Here is a 26,566-nt window from a genome sequence, read left to right on the forward strand (position 1 = left end):
GTATATATAAGTATATAGGCAGAAAATAAATATGTATAAATGTGCTTTCATTAGTGTATAATCGCCTTAAAATAATAGAGAAGAACAGATAAACCCAACACTGGCTCTAGGTAGGTAGGTCTAGGTGGTCTTGCTCCCAATATAGTTTCTTCTACTTGCTTTTAGAAGGGAGGATGAGGCAAAGAGTATTCAGTTGATGCAATATGCAATCTCACCACGAGGCGCCACTAAATCCTATACACTGGACCTTAAAATTATGGTTCATGCTTAAAATTGCAATGTTAAATATATATGTCCATGCTGTAAGACTTCCGTTTGACGGATTGAGGTGGTTATAACCAATATGTTCATAACAGTATACAAATTAAAACAGCGTGTGAAAACAGCGTGCCTCTACGAAGGGTTTATAGAAATAATCAGTTGAATCTGCAGCTCCACTTGGCTTTGTTGAGCTTTTATTCAATTTCAGCTTCAGCTCATTGTTTAGATGTCTGGCCCACTAGTTTGCTGTTTTGGTTCACTCTCACTGCTCTCTTTGCAGCTATTTTCAGTGGAAAAAGCTCTAAAAAACAACTGTACACTACCTGCTCAGCACATAACAGCAGACAGACACAGTTAGTGAGCACAGTGGAGAGTTTAGCATCAGATATTTCCCTCAGGGACCGAAAACAGAGCTAAAAAGAGAGCAAATAATGGATACGTTCATCAGGTTGGGCAGAAACACGACTCCGAATGAAGGTTGAGTCGTATTTGCTGGATGAGTAAATAAAAACTTACAGGCTTACAAGATCTTATATTGGGAGGAGATGCAAAATTCACTTTTTTTCTCTCTCTTTTACAACATTAAAGAGCTGACAGATCCTCTCCACACAGACACGTCTCTGATGCAGATCCTCTGGTGCTCTGTAAGAAGCACACAGAAGGTCTGGACTGGTGCCTACTGAAGCCAGTCACACTGAGTTCAATTAAGCTGACCTGACAGTGGGTGTTAGGTGGGCGTTCTGTCTCTAATTCGACCAAATCGTGCCCTCGGCTATAATCTGAACCTGACAGCAGTGTGTGTGTGGCTTGCCCTGTTCTTCTCCTGTGCCGCTTGTCCCCTCAGAGACCCTTAGAGATCGATCGCAGAAAGCATTACACACAATCTCCTGTTTAATATGCTTATCCTTAGCCCGGGGTATAATTGGAACTTTTAGTAAAAACCTGCCAGTTAGAGAATCTATCAATCTGTGCTAAACAAGGGCTGACCTGAGTGGGTGAATAATTGAAGAGGAGAGGAGGGTCTGAGTGCGGCAAGCATGCTACTTGCAGTTCCTCACGATCACCAAACCCTTTGAATTATCTACGAGAATACTCTGCGGCACAAGCAGCTACTTATCATGTGATGCGACTTGTCGATGTTTAAGTCCCTTATGTGTGGTGCGATGTTCTACATTCATACTGATGTTTGCTTCTGTTTATTACGAGCTATCAGAGGATATTCAGATCAGCAGCTTCTTTGCTGGTTATGATTCCCCTCCTTATTCCCGTGTGCATTCCTCTTGAATAATGCATTCCTTTGCTTAAAGGCAACTTCTGTGTCCTCCTTAAGACATGAACAGCCGCCCTGTGACACTTATAAAAGGAGCTAGATGGAGAAAAGAAACGCAACTACTGCTAGAGGAAGGGGCTTTTTTCCAGCTCCTTTTACATAGCTTTGCCCACAACTTTGAGACTGCCTTCAGACAAAAACATAAACAAAACACTATTTCAATTTCTGATTATTTGGCTATATTAATGCATCTTGCACTAGTTTGCTAGTCTAGGTGACATAGAAGGGATTCCTTTGGGGTAGGACACACTCAAGGGTCAGCCTTTATAAAGAATTCAAAAATGGATTAATCTCTAGCTTATAGATAATTCATGATTCATTAATAACAAAAACTTTGGGGTAGCCATGTTGTGAAAAACCTCCTGCAGTCATCAATAAAAGCTTGTGTGTTTCTCACTACCTAGTAAGACGTCAAGTCTAAAGGGCAGAAAGTGTCAGTTTGGCAAATGCAAAAGTTAATGTATACAGCAGCTAATAAATGGGTTCATAAATACTCTGCAGCAGTTTTCCAGAAGGTCACAGGTCAAATGGCCCATTGGAGCAGTCTACCTGATGAATAGAGGTGTTCTTTACATGTAGTAACAAATGCAGTGCATTTGAACGGTGACACGACTGCTTAGATTTGGAAAAATTATGAGCTACATACTCTGCTAAAAAGATAAATAGCCAACACGTCCTGCTGGGACCCAAAACTTGTTTTTAATAATGGCTTATAAGTGATATATAAAGTAATAGTAAATGATTCATTAACCATTAATAAAGCCAGTTTCCATTAGTGTATAATCACCTGAACTAAGAATCATTATGTTTCTGCCACCTTCAAATGAACCTATTATATCTATAGTCGTCATGTTCCACGTTCACCATGTTTCACCGCCATGCCAGTAGTCCACAACAAACAAATTAAAGACTGGCTGTGTTTTTCATGTTTTTGTTTCCACCATAGTATTTCATTTTAAGAAGGAGAGGGTAAACCAAGGGTGCTGCAATTAATCCTACACACTGGACCTTTAAGACATTATTTAACTTGTGTACTTGGTTAATTAGCACTTGGTGGCTTGTCTTCCAGGATAGACATATGGCTCCGGAACTGACGGCTTGCTGACTGACAGGTGTGCATGTTTGAATACAAGAGGAATGCATGTTCTACAGGCCTTGGAAAAAACTGTATGCTAATTTTTTGTTGTTAACACAGGTTAAAAAACAGAACTATTGCTGCCTGAGGGGATTAATCAGAATCCAGACACTGTGTCTGATAAATGGAGCCTTTGAAACCCATCTTACAAATTTCCCTTCACTCATTGTGACAGGTTCGGGCCACCCAGCTTCACCCTCATTTGATAGTTTCAAGAAAACTGAACTGAAAAAATTTAGTCTTGGCGTGTGTTATTCCATTAATATTGCACCACTAGGTGCAATGAGGCATATTGAACTTTGTATGATTGCACATCCAACATTTAAGACATTCATGAAACTCGAAGAAAATGTGTCCAACAAGCAGAATGAAGGTAAAAAGTGTACTACCTGGTGGAGCATGCTGACTCAGTCCATGACCTTGTATTCATGCTTATCTCTTTCAGCCTCTTTAATGCAGTAGCTGTGGGCGGGACACCAGCAAACTGGAAGTCAGCTAGTAGTAGTCTTGCAACGACAAGGGGCAGCTTCACACCAAAACAAAAACACCTTTCTGTCCTTCTTTCTTTCATGGAATGGCTGGCAGCCTGCCTCCTTGAAATAAGAGAGGCTGAATGTGCTGACCCAGCACTCTGTACAGTACGTAAATGGCTATCTATCCTGTCAGCCTTGTCTGTGGAGGGGATTTAGTGCTAGTGGACGCTCACTGTCTCTTACACACACACTGTGGATTGTTTAGGCCAACTAAGAGAAATGCAACCATCTAAGTAGACTTGTTTCTCCAAACTGGGTATTTGGCCAGACCTTTCTCCAGGCACTGTCTGCCACAGTGATGCAGAGGAGTCTAAATTGCATGACTAGTGTATAAATTAGGATTAGACCAATACAACAGTGTGCCAATATGGCCGGTCTTTTATTTTGAAATTAGATATCACTTTGTCATGCTATCTGCTCACAACGAAATCACTTCTTCCTGATCACAGCTATTTTAATGAATCTCTATAATTCTAGCACATAATTACACCCAAACATGGTTATTACAATGGCTTGTATTAGGGGTGGCTGACCAGAGTAATTATTGTAATGTGAAGTGAAGAGTGTTTAAATCTGTGAACAGTTGTAAAACATGCAAAGCAACCTGCCTCAATCCACCTTCAAGGACAGCCAACACATTGTTTCAGATTCATTAGTTTTACTTTGTGTTCTGAACTCTGTTTCAGACAAGACAAGAATGAGAGTCTGCAGTATTCACAGAATCCTTGTCATACAACAACCAGAATATCATTAGCATATTAATAACAGTTAAGTAAGTTATCCAGTTTAACCTGTGAACAAATAGTTCTCAGCATGCTCAAGTTTCATTCCAAAGTCATATCCCCAAAGCCTCAAGGTGAGTATGTGCATGCTGGAATAGTTAAAGAAGTTGTCAGTCAGGCTCTGAGCAAGGAGCACGGAGCTGAAAACATGAAATCGATAACTGTCCAGCACATCTTGAAGTAAATTCCAGTTTGAAACTGGTTCATGAACTGTTGCATGAAGCAGTTTCACTAAGAGAGATGACAACCAACTGAAATATCAGAGGAAAGGTTAGTTGAAGCTGTCCCGTAGGTGACTGTCACTGTATTCAGTTATTCACTCATTTGTTAGTACAAATATCAGCAACCACTACGGATGTTAAGACCAATGCTGGGGCAGGGAAAATGCAGTTCCTTTAATAATCAATACACAGATTGCTAGTGACAGAATGACTGCACTGAAATCAATAGAAAAACTTTTGTTTTCTCTCTAGAAATACAGTCAAAACACATCCAAAAGGATCCATTAACAACACATTAAGTGATAATTTGACACATATCAGCTTGGCTTTATCAAGTTTATATGTGTCAAATTATAGTCCAGTATCAGTTGCCAGTTTTGTTAGAGAAAGCCCTTTTGCACATTTAGCAGACACAGAACAGCATTTGGTGTTCTGGTATATATGTCCAAAGTCCAATACTCACTATCCCTCCAAGTTCTTTTTGGTCTACCAACTCCTGAGAAATATAACTGTCTCACTGGTTAAACTGCTAGCTCCTCCATGATGTTTCCCAGCTTGTTGCCAACTTCTGTTTGCTGGTTGGTGCTGAGCTGGCAGCATACAGTGGGTCTATCTGTGCATTTAGAGCTGAAAACAGTTTTCTACTTTAACTATAAAAAAAAAAAAAGCAAAGTTGATGAGACAGAACCAAAACAGTGAGCTAAACGATACAAAAACGCTACATAAGCAGAGCAGAGCTGCAGAGTTGGATAATCCTTTTTGTAGCGTTTGTCACTCCAAGCAACTACTTTAGAATTAGACATAGTCCTAAGAGCCATTGCTGATCTGAAACTATTGATTGCTGAAGCTTTAATTTAATTTGATTGATTCAGGCTATTACATTTGAGCACTGCACTGTGGTTGCTGCTTGCTCACTCCTCTCTAGCTCCAAAAAGCCTTGTTGTCCTAATTCTCTAATATTATATCAGATATAATATTAGATTTCAAAATCTGAAGCTTATCGTAGAGACGTTACGTCCAAGTACTTCCTTAGTGCCCATGTGATTCTTTCTATAAACTTATGAATTATGCTGATGCATGCAGCAACACTGGTATATCTATGATGCAATAGTTCCTTGTTTTTTTGTGGTAACATAGAAAGTAAGACTTTTAGATCTTTAAGTTTCTAATGTTATCAGTGTCAGTGATGGTATTACATCTCCTTGCATCATTCTTGTCATCTTCATGGCGTGGAAACTGTCAAACACTGAGAATAAATATGTTAACTTGGCAGTGTGTTGGCGTAGTGGTTGGCTGTTAATAGGCCGTGGGTTCAAATCTCAGGCTTGCTCCTGACTGGAGTTGGCATGATCTTGTTGTGTCTGTGTGGGTCTCCTCTGGCTGCCTTGTTTTCCTCCCACACCAAAAGTCATACATGTTTGGTATTACAAATACTTGTGACATTGCTGTTGGCGTAGACACTGAATTGGACTTCATCCTCCTGGCACTGGAGAGTTGATCTCTGCTTCTAAGAAGTTTGGGGCGGTCAAACACAGAGGAGGACAAATTCACCCAAAGGGCAAAAAAAAAGTAAGTACGTTTGCTTCTTTCTAACTGGCAGCGATCAGCCTTCAGCTCAGCCTGACCTTAATAAACAGCCCTTGCAGATAAAAGACCTCACTCACTGACAATTTGATGCAGTTTTAGATTTTATACTTGAAGCTCACACACCAATGGCTTTTGAAGAGGTATTGTAATAACCTTGAGAAGATGGTTAAATTGAGATTCTATCAAATAAGTATGAGGGGTGACTCACTGGCAGTCACCTGTGATTGATGCGATGTGATAAAAAAAAGCCTTGCTCTGAATCTGACATTGATCTTCACTGTGCTTCCTGCTCTTGACTGCTGCACAAGTCTGTTCAGATGGATAAACAAAAGAGATGGCTAATAACCTGTCGCTGTCTAATCAATGCCCCCTCCAAGTCTGGCCAAGATACCCACGTCACGTCGATACGAGAATCATGAAAGGTTGGAGGGGTGACTGAAAGTGAAATACTGCCCAGAGAGGTCATGAAGTGGAAAGAGGGGAGGGAGGGACAGACACTGAGAGGCGAGAGTCAAAAAGTGGATGGATGAAGTATTCTCCAGACAAATTAAGTGCAACTTGCCTGATGTCCATCGAACGAAAGTGCCCTTTGGGCAGAAGATGTCATTTTAGGCCAAAATCTTCATTTTAGCCCTAAAATAACAACTTTAATAATAATATTAAATAATAATACATTAATAATACTAATATTCAGTATTCATTCATATGGTAAACCTGGATATTGGAAGAGCCCTACCAATTTAATTTGATTCTATTCTTGATGATCCAGTTACATAAGATAAAAACCAATACTGCATTAAGCACTTGACAGAATAACTGGAAACTTGAATTTGCTTTTACTCAAAGTTGCTCTGCAGGGGAAGTCTCAGCCCGGATATCTGTTATCTGTTTTCCAGATATCCTCTGGCTACACCTGAAACCCACAAACAGTGGCCATCGCTCCAAGAGGCTGAACAGTCAGACGATAGCCAGTGGGTTCCAAGATTGGTTTCCTATTTGCAGTCAATGATCTTTATGGTACTGGTCCCCAAACTGTGGTATGTGTAACGCTGGTGGTACACAGCCGCCTTGTAGTGGTACTACATGTCACTACAAGTGTCTACAATAAATAATCTTCATATAAAGAATAAACTTGCCTCCAAGTACAAACTATCTGTAGCTATTTCGGCCTGTGCTGCTTTATCTGTCATGATGGTGACACTTGGAGAGACAGATATTTTCTGAGGTGGTAGGTGGAGTAAAAAATTGAGAAACACTGTTTTAAGGCATCACAATTGTTCCTTACCCATAACCTTTAGTATTCGTTATCAAAACCATGACAAAGAAGGTACCCTAACCTTAACGAAGTAGTCAGCCAAGCCAAAACTTAACCATAGCGTAGTATCATAAAACAAATTCATTTTTTTGTAACTCTAAGGGTATCCACAAACAAAGTTTTTTGTCATTTTATGTGGGGAAATTCGTTTTTACACAAAAGATTTACCCAGCTAACTTTCTGACCGAAAATAACCTTTTGGTGCACATTATAATGCCTACACATAACACATATTCACTGGGATGCAAAGATCAGTCTCAGAAACAGCATTATTCTTTTGTATTTATGGATGTTGAGATGTCTGTCTCTCCTAATGCTTTTACACTCTAATGGGCCTAATGCTTTAAAGTGAGTGCGGCAAGACAATGTACATATTGTACAGTGTGCTAGGGAGGCAGTCTGTCAGGGTCTGTCAAGTACGGTGTCAGTCTTCCAATTTTTATGCCTTTTCCCGAAACCTGCCAGAGTTGTCAGGCACAGTTGTAGGTAAAAGGTGTTGAATGATGAAATATATGAATTTTAAGGATTATAGGTCCTGCAAGATTAGTAAATATTCTGACAGTCGCTGTGTAGTGCTGATGTTGAAACCTTGTAACTTCAACACACACTCTGTTTTACACTTGAATTATTTATAGAATTAAAAAGCTTTCACGCTCCGTTAGTTGCACTTAGGTTTCAGGAAATTAAATCAAAATATATTCTTTAATTTGCATGGTTATGAATCCGAAATGGAGGTTTGTTTTACTTCTCCAAAAGTTGAAAGAAAAACAATTTTTGGTGAACAGTATCTTTGACAGCAGATATCTGCAGCCACACACACACACACACACACACACACACACACACACACACACACACACATCCACACACACACACACAAACACACAGTGACTTTCAGCAAAATTTCTGAAGCAAGAAATTCATATATAATAAGATGTATTAGATGAATGAGTCGCCCTTAATTCTGCGCTGAATACCGCTCAAAGGCAAAAACAGAACAAATCAGCACTAATAGAGTGCTGCCGTTTCCCCTCATTCACTAATCACACGAATCACACGAATGACAACATTTAATGTGCTGAAGCCATGTACTTTCCATCTGCAAACATAAAATATTCATACTAACACAACAAACCCACACTGGACAAGAGTTGTTGAAAAATGGATAATCACACCAAAGCATGAAATATGAAAAATCTGAAAGTATAATAAGCATGCATTATGAATGTGGGCATGACGGGCAATGATAAAGGAATGATTGATGTACATGACAAACACAGAGAGGTGGATGCCCCGTGGAGCTCATTCATCTTCTGTGCTCCAACAGAAAACAGTGCACAGTCCTGTGGCCACACTGAGGCCGCATTGATTCAACTGAAATGCTACATAGCCCATCCAGACCTCACGAGAGTCATTTAACTTGTTGTTTGTTCAGCAATTGAAAAATCCAAATGGCCATTTGTTACCATCTTAGCTGAGGCTAAAACAATATGGCGGTTATAATTTTACCAGCTAAAGGCTACAGAAAGCCATAACGCCCTCAACTGCCATAGCACGAGAATAGCCTGGGGCAAATTCACCAGGCTCATGAATTTACTTAAAGCTTAATATTTTTATATTAATGGTTTAAATGATGTGTAATGCTAAAGGGAATTTTCAATTACCTCTGCAGCTCCACTCAGCTCTTTGGAGATTATCAGTGTCCAACTTCAGTGTTTTTATTTGGTCTCACTGTTCTTATCAGCAGCATTTCCAGCATGCAGCTGTTTCAGTGAAAAAACACTGATAAACCCAACATGAACTATCTGCCCTGCACCAAAGCAGTTTGGTGAGAAGCCGTATGAACAGATGTAGAGCAATCTCAAAGAGAGACTATTCTGAGTGGACACAAACAAATGGTCATCTTACTTAGAATGTACCTAATGTGCAGGTTTAAGTAAAGTGTTAATCAGTTTGTTTTAGTGAGATAGCACAGTGATAAAGATCAACAGACGACTTAATCAACAGGAGCTACGAACCAGTGAAAATGAGAAAGTGGAGACAGGAATCAAGAGGGAGAATTGTAACAGCAGGAGACCACCAATGACATGCCACAGTAGCTGCACCGGTGCCACCAATAAGTAATTAAGCCCCCATAGGGTGCAAGAACTGGAAAAATCATTTGCAGCCGACCCACTTGTACCACCTGTACCTGACCAGGCTGACAAGGTGACAGCCACTGCAGATACTCCCAAATAAAAACCAATCATGTGAAACATTCATTCCCATGGCAACACAACAATTAAATAAGGTTTAGCCTTAGGAGAGGTTTTTGGGAGGAGTGCACTATACTGAAGGGTGTAACGAGAATGAGAATGAGAATGTTGTGACTCTCTCATTTATGTAAACAGGGTGGCCAAAATATTAGAAACACCTCAATATAATGCTGTCTAACACCACTGCAAACCTCGATAATGAGCATATAATTACTATAATTAACATATAATTAATACCAACACCAATCAAAAGTGAACATTATTATCTTTGTAGAGGCAGAATTTTTAGCAGGGCTGTTGTATTTGATCACAGTACGTAGATTGGGTACCTCAAAAAGTAGCCAGTGAGTGTATGTAGGCCTATGTATTGATGATTTTAGCATTTGAGCAAGATGTTATTTAGATAGTCATGCATTCACAGTATTAATTACTTATGTTGGTAGGGCTGCTACCTACCTTAACTGTGTTGTTGCTTTGTGACATGTCTCCGTGTTTACCTACCTGTACTAAATTACTTCTCTGATGACAATAAAGTTTAAGAGCTAAACTAAAAGAAAAAAAAACATCTAGGTCCAGTAAGAAAACTCTTGCGGATCTGACAGGAGCACCCACAGGCAGCCAGTGGCACTACAGAATAGGACATGCAAGGGTTTGTGGGAGTGGAAAGACACACAAGATAATAGTGGTTGGACTGAATGTTCTGCTCACTCTCTGGAGTGTCTATTTCCAGTCGACAGCCCAGTTTGACAATATGATGTGAATATAAATTAGGGTTACATAAACATTGATCCTTGAAAAGTGGGACTTCCTGGTGAAATCTTTGCCCGGCATCACTTTTTCTTGTAGAAGAAGCTTAATATCAACACTTCGAACTAAGAAGGATTTCTTCAATAAGTGAGAAAAGCTCCCCCAAACATGAAATATTAAAATGTGAATGTAATAAATATGAATTATGAATGTGGTTTTCAGGCAGTGTGTTACTGGATTAAGCGATGACACGAAGCAACACAGAAAAGTGAGCGATGATGTCCTGCCCCTCTTCACTCGTCCAAGTACATTTGTTCTTGTGTCCATGAGGCTGTAGCTGCTGTGAGGGCTGTATTGATCCCGAAGAAATGTCAAATGTGTCATCGAGACAGTGTTTGAGTTTGAGCTCATTTGTTTTATCTGTTTGATATTTCGAATGGCAGCACGCAGCCTATCTTGGTTCAGACTATGTAGAAGTGGATCGAAAGAAAAACTGCACAGAGTCTGCAGATTGCTGACAAGCTCCTCATTTCGCGAGAATAAACATTTACCCATTTAGAGCCTCAAAAGAACATCCAATAAACACATCTGTCACATTCATCAGGTGTTCTAAAAACCTTTCAAAGTCATTTCAATGAAAACTGAAGAGGCTGCGTGCTGCACAGCCTGTATGTTCATAAAACATCATTACAGGGTAGTAACGGTGCCACATTTTGGGAAATATGAGAAAATCAGTACCACTCTCAGGGCGGTACTGTAAATATAAGGCTATAGCCAGCAGCTGGCTTAGCTTAGCTTAGCACAAAGACTGTAAAAAAAGGGGGAAATATATTGTCTTTTTAATATCCACAAAAACTAAAGCGTAAACTAACTGGCTCCTTTTCTGTAGTTTGTGTAGTTCTCCACCCATGAAAACAAGTGAATGGAAACTTAAATAATGTCTGAAAGCAAAAAAGTATATTTCCAAAAATGTCAAACCATTTCTTTAACCTTCAGTGTTCCAGTCAAACACCCAGGCTGCCCTTCATTTTTCAATCTAAATCCAGAGTTTGGGCCGGCTAAGACATCTCAAAAATGATGGCTGGCTGCATTTGAGAGGACAGGTACAAGTCAGACAGGCCCTGAAAATAACCAGCAAAACCCACAGAGTGCCAGAGGCTAAAGTAAGGGTGGTGTCAAAAACACAGTTTATCAGCAAAATAAAATTCTTGGCTAACGATGAGCAGCGATGACTCAGGTGTAGAGACAGAATCAAGTTTGCTCTGAGGCTAAACAGCAAGTGACCAGAAACCCTGTCTTATCCATCCTCAAACAGAGTCCAACTCCATCCTCAAACACCAGCCTGGACTGCTTATGTAAAGTGTGAAAGATGTTGTTAATTAAGGAAGCTGCCAAATTAAATGAAACATTTGATTTAGGTTTGTTGCTGACCCTTTATTAAGTGTATTGTGTTTAAATGTTGTTGGGGGTTAGGGTTAGGGTAGGGTAGGGTCATCTATTTTCAGGGTAAAATTATCTTTATGTACAATTAAAGCATCAGGTGTGCAGATATGTTGTTAATGGAAGTACAGCCTGCCAGACAGAAGCAACAGAAATATATATAATGCCAGCAATGTTGTGACAGTGCAGCATTTCACTCCCACATTTTCTCATCTGTTACGCAACATGTGCAAATGCAAGCCACTTTACGGTGCGAGCTTCCCACTCTGTTGAGGGAAATAAATAAGAGTGAAAACAATAACTTGAAGAATCCGGAGGCTTTTATTGTTCGTGGATTTTCATATTCCTCAGCAGAAATGATTCTCATCTCATATTTTGTCAAGAACTCACACAGTCGCAATAAAACACCTGCAAATCTCAAACAAAAAACAGGTGATGCTCTTTTGCTGCTGCATTTCATTTCGACACTTCCTAGTGTGAAGGTCGAGGAAAACAAATTTGAAATCACCAGTAGTGTAATTTTATTTTGTTCCTGAGATGAGCAGAATGAGGGTGACATCGTTTCTATAAAATCAACAAATCTGCTTCACTACTGAAGTCATGAAGGCTTTTAACCTGTTGGACAGTCTTCTATGGCACTTCTTACTATTCTGAACAACAGAGGTCCTCACTATAGAAATGTAATGTACTTGAGGACAGCAGCAATACTTCAAACTAAAATCAAACTGACTCTGTACAGTAGCCTTCTGCTGGTTATTTTACACTGTTAAAGCAGAGTTTCTTACAGTCTTGCCTTCCTGCAAGTGTGACAGTCATTCCCTCTAATGGCATCTTTAAAGCTGAGATTCACCACTGGTGCGCAGAGCCTCACACATTATAGCCATTTTCCTTATTCCACTTGAGGCAGACTGTCCACATTTAATACAAACTCTGTATTCGTTTTGAAGACCATGTGGACCAGCAGTTGGTGCAGAGAGAGTACTGTAGACCATTTGGAGCTTTAAAGGTGCAGATGAATTTAAATAAAATATATTTTTCAGGTTTTTATAATACTCTTGGTATTTTAAAAAAAATGAAATGAAAAGAAGTTTAATATTTTCCCACAGGCTATCCCTTTGTCTTGTCTTTTCGTGCAACACTGAAATACTTTTAATGAGTCATCCTGAACTCAGAGACGTATCTACACGCATTAATTAAATAGAATTTGGTGCATCCAGCTAACCCCACCCATCATATAAAATCTTGCTTAACCACTACAAAGCTACATCATGGCTTTGTTCTGTAGATGTAAGTTGAAGAAAGCTTTGGGTACATTTGCTAAAGAACGTGGTTATGGTTTAATTTATTAACTTCATTCGCTCTCATCCTCCACTCACTTACACTAACCTTTAAGCCATGAAGTCAAAGCTATGAACAGACTGATCAAATCTCTCTTGAAATCCCGCTCTGCTGCATATTCAGTTTCTCAGGGGAAGTCAAGTTACAGAAGATAAAGGCTTTAGAAAAACAATCTTTAATCCCAGGAAACATCACTACCCACAATCCTGTATGCAGTTTGAGTTGAGTAACCAACTAGTTCCAATTTTAATTGTAGGAAATTGATGCTTAATCTTACATTTCTGACTGTGAAAGAGACCATTAATAATTTCTGTTGAAATGCTAAACAGCATTTGTTTTCTTTGACTGTACAGTTCTGCAGTTTATCCTTCTAAAAGTCTCAACTTATTCACTAGAAATCTGCATTTTGTGTGTTTCCTGAACTGTGAATTAAAAATAAAGGCTTGTTTTTGTAAAACGATACAGTTGCTTCATCATAGTAATTTTGATGAATAGCATTAGACATGGAAAAGCGTCATTTAGTGTGCTTCTGAACTTGCTAATTAATTTGTGATTGGTTGCAATCAGGAACTACACTGCTACATACCGGTATTTACAAGCAAGTAGTTAGGCTTAGTTCAGACTGTCAGCCTGAATCCCTTTTTTCTTTGATTGCATCCAGATTGATTTTAGAAAGCCTGGACAGCAAAGAAACCACATGAAATGTAATTTTTTTCTCAAATCGCATCCAAGCCACGTTTGAAAATGGTCTGAAATATGATTCCAATCAGATTTCTACAGATGCATCTCAGTCTGGACACTTTGGCCAGCTGGTGTCCGATTTCTTCTGAGTGCATCAGAGCTGTTGAGCTGCTCCTAGCAGAGCGGTATGAAGGACGACACAGTCAGTGAGCAGACGCTGATATAAACTGTCTGCTGGAACTTTGAAGGAGGCTTCTGTACAGGCAGAGCTGCTTCCACGGTGGAGAGCCACATCACCAGTACACGCTACTGGCGCCTACATCGTTACCACAGCAACGCATGCAGATAGTTTGGAGATGTCTTGACACACAAATCCGATCTCATCAGTCAGGACTGATTTGAGAAGCAAATCTGATTTGCCTGCAGTCTGTACAAAGCCTTTTTCACCTGCAGTGATGTGCACGTTTTTTTTTTAGCACTGTCACTCAATTCTTAAACACACCAAGCTTGTGTGTGTGTGTGTGTGTGTGTGTGTGTGTGTGTGTGTGTGTGTGTGTGTGTGTGTGTGTGTGTGTGTTTGGCTTTTAGCTTAGGCAAACTAGCTTTGCCCAGTCCAGGAGCTGTCCCCTCTGTCCACACCTGACCAGGTCAACAGAGGAACAGCAGCAGATCAGCATAGACTGGAACAGGCATTTCAGCACACATACAGAGAGAAAGAGAGAGGCAGTAGGCATACATCCAGCCTCCAGCTTCTCTCTACTGTTTGTATAGAGCCATTCATCTCCTTATTAGGATCAGTAGTGAGGCTGAAAGGACGCTACAGGAGCTCACTGTGTTATTGGTGTCAGTGTCAGAGCATTTGAAAAGATGCTGAACAAGGAGCTCAATGCTATTTGTTTAAGTACAGACCGGGACAGGCACAAGAGAGACTGAGGCTGAAAAGGCATGTCAATACCGCTCGAGAACATTTCAGTTGTCTGGTAAACTTTTCTGTACGCAGTCAGTCATTTGCCAAGAGCTGCTATTACGTGGACAGCACAGTGTGGTTTGCTAAATGGCAGCTGAAAGCCAACACCAAGCATCTTAATCTGTGGACTGGAGTGTTTGGCAGCGGTACGCGCTGTTGGCGTAAGAGTGTCTGGTGAGATTGCAGCATGAAAACTGCTACCAGAGGGACATCAATTACAGCATGAATTATAAAGGAGACCCTCATTAACGCTGCCGGCATAAAAACAAGAGGGGGAAAAAATCGATGCATGACAGAGAATCTATGAATGACCAGTATGTGGTAAGCGTTTTAATCTGATCAGCGAAACAGCAAAACCTGCAAACACACAGGGGACTACCACAGAGGGAGCTGCTGATGCCAAAATAATGAATGGCTTCTGTCGCTCAGGAGTCGCCTCACAACTCACAAGCGCAGGTAGGGAGAAGAAGTGAGTGTCGCGCATGGTGCGATAACAACACAATCACATAAGTGATCAAACAACACGGCGCACAGCACTTTCTAGAAGCCGTACCACCCCAAAACAAGACAATACATTTCCTCCGCGTGTCTCTGCTGACTTCTGAACTGTATTCTTGGTTCGGCACTGACACTCTCCCAACGAGTTGCCGCAGCAAAATCAGCGTATGGTTTCACAGGGGTGCTCGCTGCAGATGAGAGCACCTGCTTTCATTATAAATCAACAACCTTATTAATGAGGTGAGAGGACATTTATTGGTACACTGAGGAGGAGCGCAGTGAAGAGGAACAACAGAGCATGCAGCTGATTGAGCTATGATGCATGCACTGTATGTGCAGTAGTAAACAAAGTCACGTAACGCTTTTATTCTGGATGATTACCTTTGAAAGTTGCATGAGAAAGACAGTCCACCACAATAACGCAATGAAAATGTATTTTTCTGTTCTATTATGGTTGTATGAAATTCCAGTTGAAAGTGTTGATGACTTTATCAGGCAATAATAGTAAATATTTGCTGTTTCCAGCTTTTCAGAGTGTAAAGATTCCCTTCGATTCTACATTTTTTATCATTGATCATCATGTATCATTGATCATTGGTCAAACTAAAATAATTATCTGAAGACATAGCCTTGAGCTCTGGGACCTCGTAATGACTTCATTCATTTATTCACTTATATAATTTTCCTTTTGTGATTAGCATAAAGGGACTACAACTTGCCTTTCATCGTACAACCTTGTGGTGTAAAATGATAAATAAATGAACCATGTATCTTTATCTTTATTCAAAAAAATGATCAGTAATTGATGATGATAAGAATCATTAGTTGCAGCCATATAATGTGTTTTGAGTCTGCACAAATTGAATATTTAACTAATGGAAGAATGGGAATGTCTGTTAGATACAGGGTGTTCTTCAATAATGGTCTATAGCAGGCGTTTTCAAACTGTGAGGCACTGTTCATAATTCCAGAACTGAAAAATCCAACTGTTAACAGCATACTTTTAAGCAGCAACCTCCATGGCTGTGGCAGAACGAGACAATCTCCAAAAGCCCCATTGTTAAAATGTTCAACTTCACAATGACAGCCACCATTCATGACTGTACTGAGGCTAGAACTCACCTGTTCAGATTACATTAGATACATAGATTGACAGTTAGGTGTCATCACAGGTGGTTTGTTTGAGCAACAAGGCTTCATTGAGCCCACTTCAACTCCACCCAGGCTCCACATCTTTTCTAATTTTTGGATTAGCTGTGAGCCGGCAGAGGTAGGACTGCCAACATGGCGTTGATCAACCACACTCCACCACACTTTACAACGGCTTTTAAGAAACCTATGGGTGACATCACAGATACTATGTCTATGTTTTATACAGTCTAAAGAAATAGGACCTTTGTAGGGTTGACTCATAACTAAATTATTATCTTTGTCTCGCACTCACTGACTGGAATCCAGGCTCTGAGTCAAACCAATACCTACGGTGCATCATCATTTTACATCCTAATATCCAGTATATGACTGAAATGGGTGATTTTGAGGCAAAATGTCTCAAAAAATAATCAGTCAACCTCTAATGTAAAAGTACATCAACAATACAGAATGATCCTTTAAATTCTGTTGACGAAGTAGAACTATGAAATGGTCCACATGACATGACATCATGACCTGACACCAGATCCGTAGGTGGAGATTTGATGGTTGGGTTGGTAGGGATTTGATGGAAGAATGAGTGTGTACACGTTAGTTTTATATATTTTGCCACATAGTTCTGCCTGTGTGTGTGTGTGTGTGTGTGTGTATGTGTGTGTGTGTGTGTGTGTGTGTGTGTGTGTGTGTATACTGTACAGTTGATTCTTCACTAGGCTTGCAGCCGAGCTAAAACACAGGAACAAGCAAGTCTGTGCAACGAACCACAATGCCTGAACCACACTGAAGACACACAAAGCAGGTGTCACGTGGGTCCACAGATATAACTGAGAACTGTAAACACACGCACACACGCCGAGTGTGAGTGTACAAAAGAGTGGAGTAATGACTGCGGCTGTGCCTGGATCTGCCTTTTAACCTGTCCGACCAGTTTAGGAGCCACACGACAGGCCCAATGGGACTGGGAGTAGTCTGTGTATCTACTCCTCCGCAGACCACTGCGACAAACAAAGCCGACACGACCCCTCGACAAACACATTTCTCACCACCGAGAAGTAACAAGTAACAAGAAGCCAGCCAGCCAGCCAGCCACAGTCTGCATACAGACTACACCCACCCGCTTCACTGGGCATTTGTGCAATGATATTTTAGTCTAATTACCAGTGAAATATAATGCAGAGGTCAGAGTGTACCCACCTTCCTCAGAGGAGTTACATTTCTTGTTAACCACAGAGTAGCAGCAACCATTTTTAATCACAGTACAGTTACCATGGGACCATCGGCCCCAAATTTAGCCCGAGCAACTTCACTTTATTATACTTGCTACATGCAACTTCATTATGTTGTAAAATGAATTTGCTCAAATCAACTCTGGATCTTTCTCAGCAGCAGCAGTGAGTAGAGTATTATTGTGAATTTTTAATTTTTTTTTACAACTTTAATCTTTTCTAATCCTTATTTTAGGTCTTGTTTTATGTAGTTATAAATAGTTTGCGCTAAGATCGACCTCATCACTGACTATTTTTCTACAATTCGCCCAGCTTTCTACAGTGTGCGAGACTCAGGGGAAATGAACACTGATCAACAATAGAATTAGTCTTCCTCCATAACTGTTGAATGCGCAGGCTCTAATTAATGACTGCTAAGTGTGAAGTAGCCAAAAGAGAACAATGGCTGCTGGCTCGGGTTTGTTAGAAGAGGCCAAAATAGCTGGAGGAAAAGTATTTCCACTGCAGGCAGGCAATGAAGGCAGGCAGAATAAACAGCACTAAAAGAAGTGGTTCCATGCTTTTTTGCTGCGCAGAGGCAAAAATGAGCGGTGTTACGGGTATCGTTGCACCAGATCAAAAGCAGACAACAACATGATGAGTCTCATTCTAGAGAGGCAGGGGATTTGTTCAAAGAAGGCAGCAGTCGAGAGGGAGCAAGGGATACAAGTGTAGGTATGCAAAGGAAGGGGGAAAGAGCAAAAAAGGGAAGAAAAAAATGGAGAACCTGCTGACTCACTGTAATCATCAGGCTCAGGCAAGCTGAGCTGCTGCTGCTACTGCTCAGGGTAAAGCTCCCCGCCTCCCCTTCAGAAGGACAAAGTGATGCTTCCCATCAACTGTGAAGAGCTATATGACTGAAGGGAAATAGAACAGTGAAATAAAACTGTCTCCTGGCATGAAATAGCCTCTCTTTCTCTCTTCTTACATCCAAGTGCGGATAGAATGATGCAATCTAAGGAAGGCAATAAAAATCCCCACAGCTCTGTGAGTAAAAACCAAAGCTAACAGCAACAGGGTTGCAACTGGCTTGGGGAGAGATGATGGGAGGGGGATGATGGGATTTGATCACTGCAAATATCTACAGACAGTGCAGCTAGAAACCTCGGACACACTATTAAAGATCACGCGGTGAAATAATATGATGTTGAAGTCTGCGCTGTAATGAGATTTAGACAGGGCTGCAGTGGATGCACCATCCTGATGAGGCTTAATTCAATTCACATAAAACAAAAGCAGGCAGCCGCCGTGGTTACTGTTGTTGGGTTCAGTTGCTGTTGTGTTATCCTCTTCTGGTTGTTCCATACAAAGCTGATAAAAGAGCATGTAAAACGGAGATTTGGGTCTAGGATTAGGTCTCTGTGCATAAACAAACACAGAGCTGCAGTGCACTGTGCCACACTGTAGTACTGCAATTACAGCCAGCAATCAATATCACGGTGATCAGGTATCAAGTATTCGTTGCATGGTGTGCAAACAATGTTTGATTTGATTATAGAATGATGTAAATATAGATTTTAACACAGACCAGTGTGTAGGATTTAGTGGAATCTAGTGGTGTAGTTACTGATTGCAACCTCCTCCCCTCACATGCTCCTTCCTTTTGCAGTCTACACTTTTGATTTGTTCAGCCTTTCCTGTAAATAAAGACATCTAAATCTTTTTCACTGCACCTTTAACTAACCATGGTAATGTGTACAGTCTCCATGTCTTTATCTGAACATGCTCTCGTGTCTCGTATCTTTCAGAGCATCAATTCAAGTTTAAGGGTTATCAACCTTTAAGGGCCACTCTACTGATTTTACACATAAAGGTTTCCTTGTCATTGAGAGCTATACACAGCCGTAATAACAGCTGTACGGTGTCTTCTCTGGCTCTAGAGAAACTAGGTGATGCGTACAGTCGCCATGCTTTTCTTCAACCCCTGACAAAACCTCTGAGCATGCTCGTGTGCTCCCATCTTTCAGAGGACCAATTACATTTTTGGGGTTAAGGCACTCCACTGGTGGCGGTGACAGCGTAAGTGTTTAAATAAAACATGTTCCTTTAAGAAAATGACATGTGTATCTAGCACTGGGAGCTGAGGGGGTTCATTGTGTGGCTTTTTTTCGATAACAAAGAAGTCTAAAGAAGACAGTCACGTCGTCCATTAGGGTAAATCGGAACTCATGATCAGATGTTGTCTTCCAAAACACACGCATGCACCAGCTTTGGTCTTCTGTACCACATTCAGTACTTGCATGCATTGTTTCACGTGACCGAGTCTTCACAATTTGAATGCTGCGCAGGAAAGGCGGACTCTGCCATTATCAGTGAAAACACCTTCAGAGAGAGACGACTACAGAATGCAAACACAAGGAATGGTTATCGCCATAAATATAAACAGGCCAAATGGAGGCTGGTATACTAACAGTCCTGAGGATTATAACTGGATTCATGTTAGGGTTAGGGTAAGGGCTGGGTCAGGCATGTGGCTGTAATGGATACGGGCAGGGTCAATAACTAGGATGATGTCAATAAGGGACCTCATAAGTCTAGAAGTACAAACACACATGTGTGTGTGTCTCTATGTATGCGTGTGTGACACACGAACAAAACTACAAAAACATGGTAGGTCAAACAACATTCAGCTGGGCCAAAAGCAAGCACATGACACACACACACACACACACACACATCTTGGCATCATTATTGGTATCATCAAGGTGACCCCACACACAATTATACAGCATTCCACACCTGTGCCAGGAGCGAGAGAATACACAAAACAAACTACAACAGAACCAAGATGACCCCCTGGAAATATTCTTCTTCTGTGATGGTGCTTCAATCGTTTCTCTGATACCGAGGCACTAACCGCTCGCTTTTTCCAACGGGGAAGTCAATAAGAAATGGTTGAGTTAACTTGCAAGTGCAAGGAATGATTGCTTCCAATGAGACACAGAGGAGAGGAGGGTTGCTTCAGCTTACTAGATGCCTCATACATGCTCATTTGAATTGCAAATGGTGGTGAGGCAGCATGCTGGGCTGTGAAATCCCAGCACCACCCTCGGGCATCTGAACTCAACTCACAAACACCGACATGATACGCACTAAAGTAGGAGCGAGACTTTGTGCACATACACACTATGGTGAAAATTAAAAGCCGCTCGGAATCATTTTGAGTTTGATTCACTTTGACGTGTCTGAACTCTGTACGATTCAGTGTTGGAGTTGTGACGAGTAAACAGTGGAGAAACTGATGAGATGAGGTAATGCCTCCCTGCCAGTTAATGGGGGGGGGGGCATCAGGTGATAGTCAGAGGGTGGGTTGCTGGCAGGCTGTCTCGGCGAGGCTGACACAGCAGGCACAGGAGTGTGTCCGATGTTAACGACACGGATGCTGTGTGACAGCGGGGCCGCTAGCTGGGGCTGACAGCATGTGTGGCCTGGAGGAAGAGTGTGACGGAGTATCATAAGCCCAACTGTATGACAACAGGGAACAGGCCACAGCAGAGGAAGTGAGCCACACTTGGTCTGACTTGCACAAATGGAAGGACAAACATGTGATGATACAAGTCATCAAACAAAGAGCTTTTAAATCCTAGTTTATTGCAACAGATTCAAAGATCATGTCTCCATATATAAGACAACAAAACATATGAAAGTCCAAGCAAACATCCTGAAGGTGAAGCCAAACCATGCAGGGCTGAAACATTCCTCCTAAATACTGTATGTGATTCCACAAAACCAGTGAAAGCCAGGGGGCCAAAGGTGAGCCCACTTCCATACATGGACCTGCCTGAGCATGCAAAAAACAGACAGAGTGCTGCTTCACCGAATGTCTCCACAGCATTGAGCTGAAGTCTGTGTTTTACACCATTTACACATCACTGACATGATATGAAATGAGTAAAAAATCAATGAAATCCAATTCATTAAAGTTTTAGGAAAACAAACTTCCACTTTGTCAAGGCTTGGCATGAGGGTGTCACAATGGCAACCTGTCCTCAGTATGTGTGTGTGTGTGTGTGCGTGTGTGTATGTGTTCATCTGTCAATGTGGCTGTTGCATAATTAGTGATGGGTGTGTTGGGAGCACACATGACTAAGACAACTGCAGATCCAGTTTGCCCTGGCAGGCTGAGGCAACCGAAACAAGCAAGACAACAGCTGATCTCTGAAGCCAAGCTCAACTTCGCAAATCCTAAAGAGTGGAGGCCGTGATGTAGGTGAGAACATCATGTGTGAAGTGGCTGTCCAGGCAGCAGATGAGTGGGAAGAGAGAGACGACGAGGAGGAGGGGGAGGCTTGGCACTGGAGGGGTCTAACTGCCTGGTTGCAGCTTTGCAGGTTGGATGTCAACACTGACTGAGCCAGTGGGCACGAAACGAAAACAACAAAACTGTAATGATCCTGTCCCGGTGGTGGAGGACGGTAAGGAACGGGCAAAGTCCATGCGCGTTATGAAAGGATGGTTCTCTTTAGACCAGCTGCAGCTTTAATATATAAAAAAGATTTTTTTCACTGCAGCGACTAAAAGCACAAAGAGAATCTTACACAGTGCCGCAATCACTGACGAATTACGCGTAAAAACGTACACAAGAATAAAAAGATCTCGGAAACGTCAGAGCTCAACATTCAACAAATCGTTCAGGACAGCCAAGCCCGGGCTCCTAACGACACACGCAAACTGGGCAAGGGGGGAAAATATGAATATTTCAACATACCCTCCTGACAGACAGACATCCAGGGGAGGACCATGGATGGTGCGCACCGGGGGGTGGTCAATCCTGCTACTGCCGCCGCTCCGTGTTTATTCACCGGTCTAAGGGAAAGGGAGTGTGTCGGTGTTTTGCCGGTGAAAAGCCTAATGAGAGAAGGAGGAGGTGGAGGAGGAAGAGGAGAGAAAAGAGGGAGGGACACTGTCAGATGCAGGCAGGCAGGACAGGAGGGAGGAAGAAACACACACACACACACACACACACACACACACTTACAGTGAGGCTGTGTGTTCAAGAGGGAATGCGTAAAAAAGCCGAACAACGCATGTGACGTCCTGCAAAAATACCCCACTCTGTCAATCTCCACAAACAAACGGAAACATTCCAACAAGGTGACACAACTCCATATTGTTTCCCGTGTTGTGTGCGTGTCAGTGATGAAGGAGGCAACAAATATGAGAGAAATGCACCTTTAAAATGTTTTTGGATTGTCAGTGAGCGAGTGAAGATGGAGATGTTTCTTTTCTTTACTGGAATATTTAAAGCTCCAGCCAGCAGCACATCAGAGGAACTCCTGTTATTTCTCGCGGTGTCGTCAGGGTGGCACAATCCCTTTGATTTCATCACTTAGTCCACTGCTGACAACACACAGCCTTAACCGCCTCACCTTAGCATACAGAGATGATGGAATTCATTAGCACAAAGGATAGGGCACCCTGACTCACCCACTGATGTTAACAAACAAGCAAAAATAAATAAATAAATAGAATTGAAACTCACCAGTGACATGCAATAACACAGAGGTATCAGTTCGCCCATTGTGCCTGGTAAATTAACAGGGTATTATTTTGAAAGGCAAGGCTGAGTTTGATATAATTACTCACTGATGAGGGGGTGATCTTGCTGATTTGATTAATCAGTCCTTTACAAAGGCAGAGCTGGGCTGCTGTAATTCAGGGTAGTAGCCTATTCATAAATACAGAGATATTACCAAGAGCCAATAAACAAAACATACAAGATCAAGCTGACTAACTAGACACTGTAAGCACTCTACTGTGGGACAAATATAATTGCATTCCTCTCTAATATGCTTAGTGCCAAGGCTGGTTTAATAACAGGGCAAAGGGCAACCGAACCTCTGAAGTGTAACATGGAGGGGCAAGATGTTTTCGATGATTCAGCATTGCATTGCTACAATATTGTTTGACTCTCAGTGGACAATTTTTAAAATCGTCTCGATCGAAATCATTACAGCGGAACCAGAGATATCATTGTTTTTATTCCGCACATTCTTCTTCCTTGTCAAAATCTGGCGCCTTACTTGACCCACAGTCCAGATATCAGACTTTGCACGGCTCCCTCTGGAGCCACTGAAAGTTTAAACAACTTTTCTTTTTCTTGTATGCAGTACTGCAACTGTAAACAGACTTTAATGTGTAAATCTGTGGAATAGTTTTATTACCTAATCTTGAGGCCCATATTCATATATTTATATTCATAGAGTTTAAAGCCAATTCTTTAGATTTTTAGTGTCTTTCAGCTGGTTGTTTTGGTTTTACACCCTCTGATAAACCTGCAGCTCAGCACCAAACACCAGACAGGCAAAGTTAGCGACTAGCTGCAGAACATAGCGGAATATTTAGCAGCTAAACAGCTAGTTAATAATAGAGGCCTATATCAGCTGTATTTTGTCCCAAGGCCCCTAAAGCAGGTCAGTCCAGTCCTGTTTATTACCCTTGATCTATAGGTGGGTCATGAATTAAAGGGAAAAACAACATCCAGTGTCTGAGTAAGCATCGTTGTGGCCTGTTGGGATTTATCACAACATGTCAGCTGACTCTGTTCAATTATAGTTGGACACATTCATACAGGAGGTGTTCAGTTGGGTTGAGATCTTGACTATGAAAGCTATAACATATCATTCACAGCATTTTTGCACTCATTAAATCTTCTGTGCGATGTCTTGCTCTATGTGGAAGCATCTGCATTGTCATGTTTTCTACACTCATTTATTCGGGTTTGTCCTTTCCTTTGTAACTGAAACATAAACATGTCATCGCCGTTTGAAAAAAAGAAATACAGTTTTCAAATTTCACTTGAAGTCACTGTTTGTCTATACGAATGCATGTATGTATGTCGAACAGAATTCTGGGTATAGCTTGTTCTTTGTTGCTCGTTCAAGAACAGATGAACAAAGAGGGACCACAGATGGCATTGTGTAAGCAAAGACATTTTGTTTTGCTAACCTCAAACATTTCAAACATCGGATATAACTTTCCAAATGAACACCGTTGCTCCTGGAAATATCCTGATCCTAAATAGCTATCCATCTGTAAATATACTGTAATATAAAACAAACAGTGTTTGATATATATTCAATGTACTCTGTGTGCTCCGGGCAACAACATCACTTTAAGTCACGCTATTTTCTTATAGTTATCATTATCATTGAGGCCAGAGGATGTTCCTGAGATCTTTTACAGCCAGATGACAGGTATAGAGACAAAACTATGCCATGACACGGTATTGTCCAGGAACTAAGGAAGCAAAATGTCGAGTGTGAAGTTGCTGCATGAATTCCAAACATGAATGCATTCTGAAGTTTCTACTTGATGAGTGTCAAGGACCACTTGAAGTGTGACACCTTTGTCACTGATCACACTTCTGTCCCAAGGACATAGACGCAAGAATTCAAAAGCGTTGTGTAAGTGGATGTATTCCTGTTTTGCTTTGGCTATCTGTTAAAGCCAGGAGCTCTGTAAGCACAATGCTATATCAACAAACAAAAATAAAAACACTTGGAACACAACTGGAAGTGTTACCCATTGATCTCTGCTTTAAAAGTCTTCTTATTACACACGGGATTGTCTACATTGCACCTCTATAAAGCCAGCCTGTATATATAAATAAAGCATCTCTTTTGTCTGCAGTAGGAAACACCAGTGTAGACGATGGTTAGGTTAGGTTAGTGCAAATGAAGAGATGGAGATATAAAGATGATGACCAGGCCTGGGAGGAAAGTCACAAACACAGAGACATTAAATGAATGCAGAGAGTGCAGTCATAATGCATATTCACAGTCAATCAGACATTAAAATGTTAATAAGATGACGCTGGGTCCTCTGGACACAATTTAATTATCTAAACCTGCTGAGTAAGCACAGAGACATGACTCAGTGCTGCTGGTTGAACCTCTACAGGAAGCACGCTTGATGCTGTACGAAATGTGAGGTTGTGATTATACTTTCATATCACTTCCACCCTGCTGTAAAGCTGTCAAAATGTCCTCTTTACTCCAATACTGCATAATATTAGCAAAATATTATAATTACAGAGATATTACATAATCCAACAATATGTTAGACTTCCATGTCTACATCTCAGCATATATTGTGTACACAAACTGGTTTAAATCAAATGTCTCCTTGAGGTATGAATAAAGTATTTTCAGCTGAACTAAACTGAATTATTTTGCTAGCCTGGAGAAGAAAAAAAAAACATAAAATAAAACTTCCAACAACACTGATGACATTTAGTCTTAATGACTGTGCCTAGGTCTGATTAAGATAAGACGAGATAACATATGCTTTAATGTCCTCTTGGGGAAACTTTTATTGGGCTCAAGACCACCTAAACCAAGACCAAATAATGACAAAGACAAGAGTGCGTTGAGACAGAGGCTTTGAGGGGCTCAGAACAAGCAAGACCAAAACCAAGACCAAGACCAGACAGTATATAATGTACTTACTAACATGTAACTAAGTCCACCTAAACCAAGACCATGTCATGACCAAGACTGGAATTTATTGAGACTGAGATAAGACCAAGACTTGAGGTTAAGACAAGACAAGATCAATTCCAGACAACATATAGACGCCATATCTCTTTGGGTGAGGCTGTCTCAGTACTCATACTGCTATCTTTTCTTGTGGATGCTGTTTTGCAGATCAACCCTGAACTTTGTGTTTTAGCTAGTCATTAATTTCATCACGGAAGATTTGTCTGATGTCTCCCTGTACACTGCCACAGGAAGGGGTGATGGCTGTTAACAGCAATAAAATTTCACATTGAATTAGTTATTGTTGTTGTTGCATTTGAGCAGCAAGTTTTACCTCCAATCACAATAATAATGTTAACAAATAAATCATACATAGACAGGGAATTAAGTGGTGTCACCACAGATGTGGTCCTCTTTGTCTGAGACAGACAAAACCTAGTAACAATGCAGTTCCAATACAAGACCAAGTCCTTCAAAAAGTGATCTAAAGTACTTCAGCTCTGGGCTCATCACTACATTACATCATCATTCAAGTCTAAACATACTCATCAGCATCCTTACAATCCTTTATATATAAAA

The 26,566-nt window shown here is 41.0% G+C and overlaps 1 protein-coding gene across 7 annotated transcripts in view; it reads right to left on the minus strand.

Moving 5' to 3' along the window:
* LOC104934021 (band 4.1-like protein 1) overlaps positions 1 to 22,612 on the minus strand; it is a 78,260-nt gene extending 55,648 nt beyond the window's left edge. Inside the window, exons 1-2 of one of the 7 annotated variants that reach the window (XM_019267280.2) lie at positions 22,486 to 22,575; positions 22,216 to 22,355 (exon numbers count right to left, since the gene is read on the minus strand). The gene's annotated coding sequence lies outside the window, so the exon portion shown is untranslated. Of the gene's footprint in view, positions 1 to 22,215; positions 22,356 to 22,485 lie in introns of all 7 variants that reach the window. The other 6 variants (XM_019267272.2, XM_019267275.2, XM_019267276.2 and 3 more) reach the window with 6 other exon arrangements.
* Between the last annotated feature and the right edge of the window lie 3,954 nt (positions 22,613 to 26,566).

This window comes from Larimichthys crocea, chromosome I, assembly GCF_000972845.2.
Source record: "Larimichthys crocea isolate SSNF chromosome I, L_crocea_2.0, whole genome shotgun sequence".
Taxonomy (NCBI): domain Eukaryota; kingdom Metazoa; phylum Chordata; class Actinopteri; family Sciaenidae; genus Larimichthys; species Larimichthys crocea.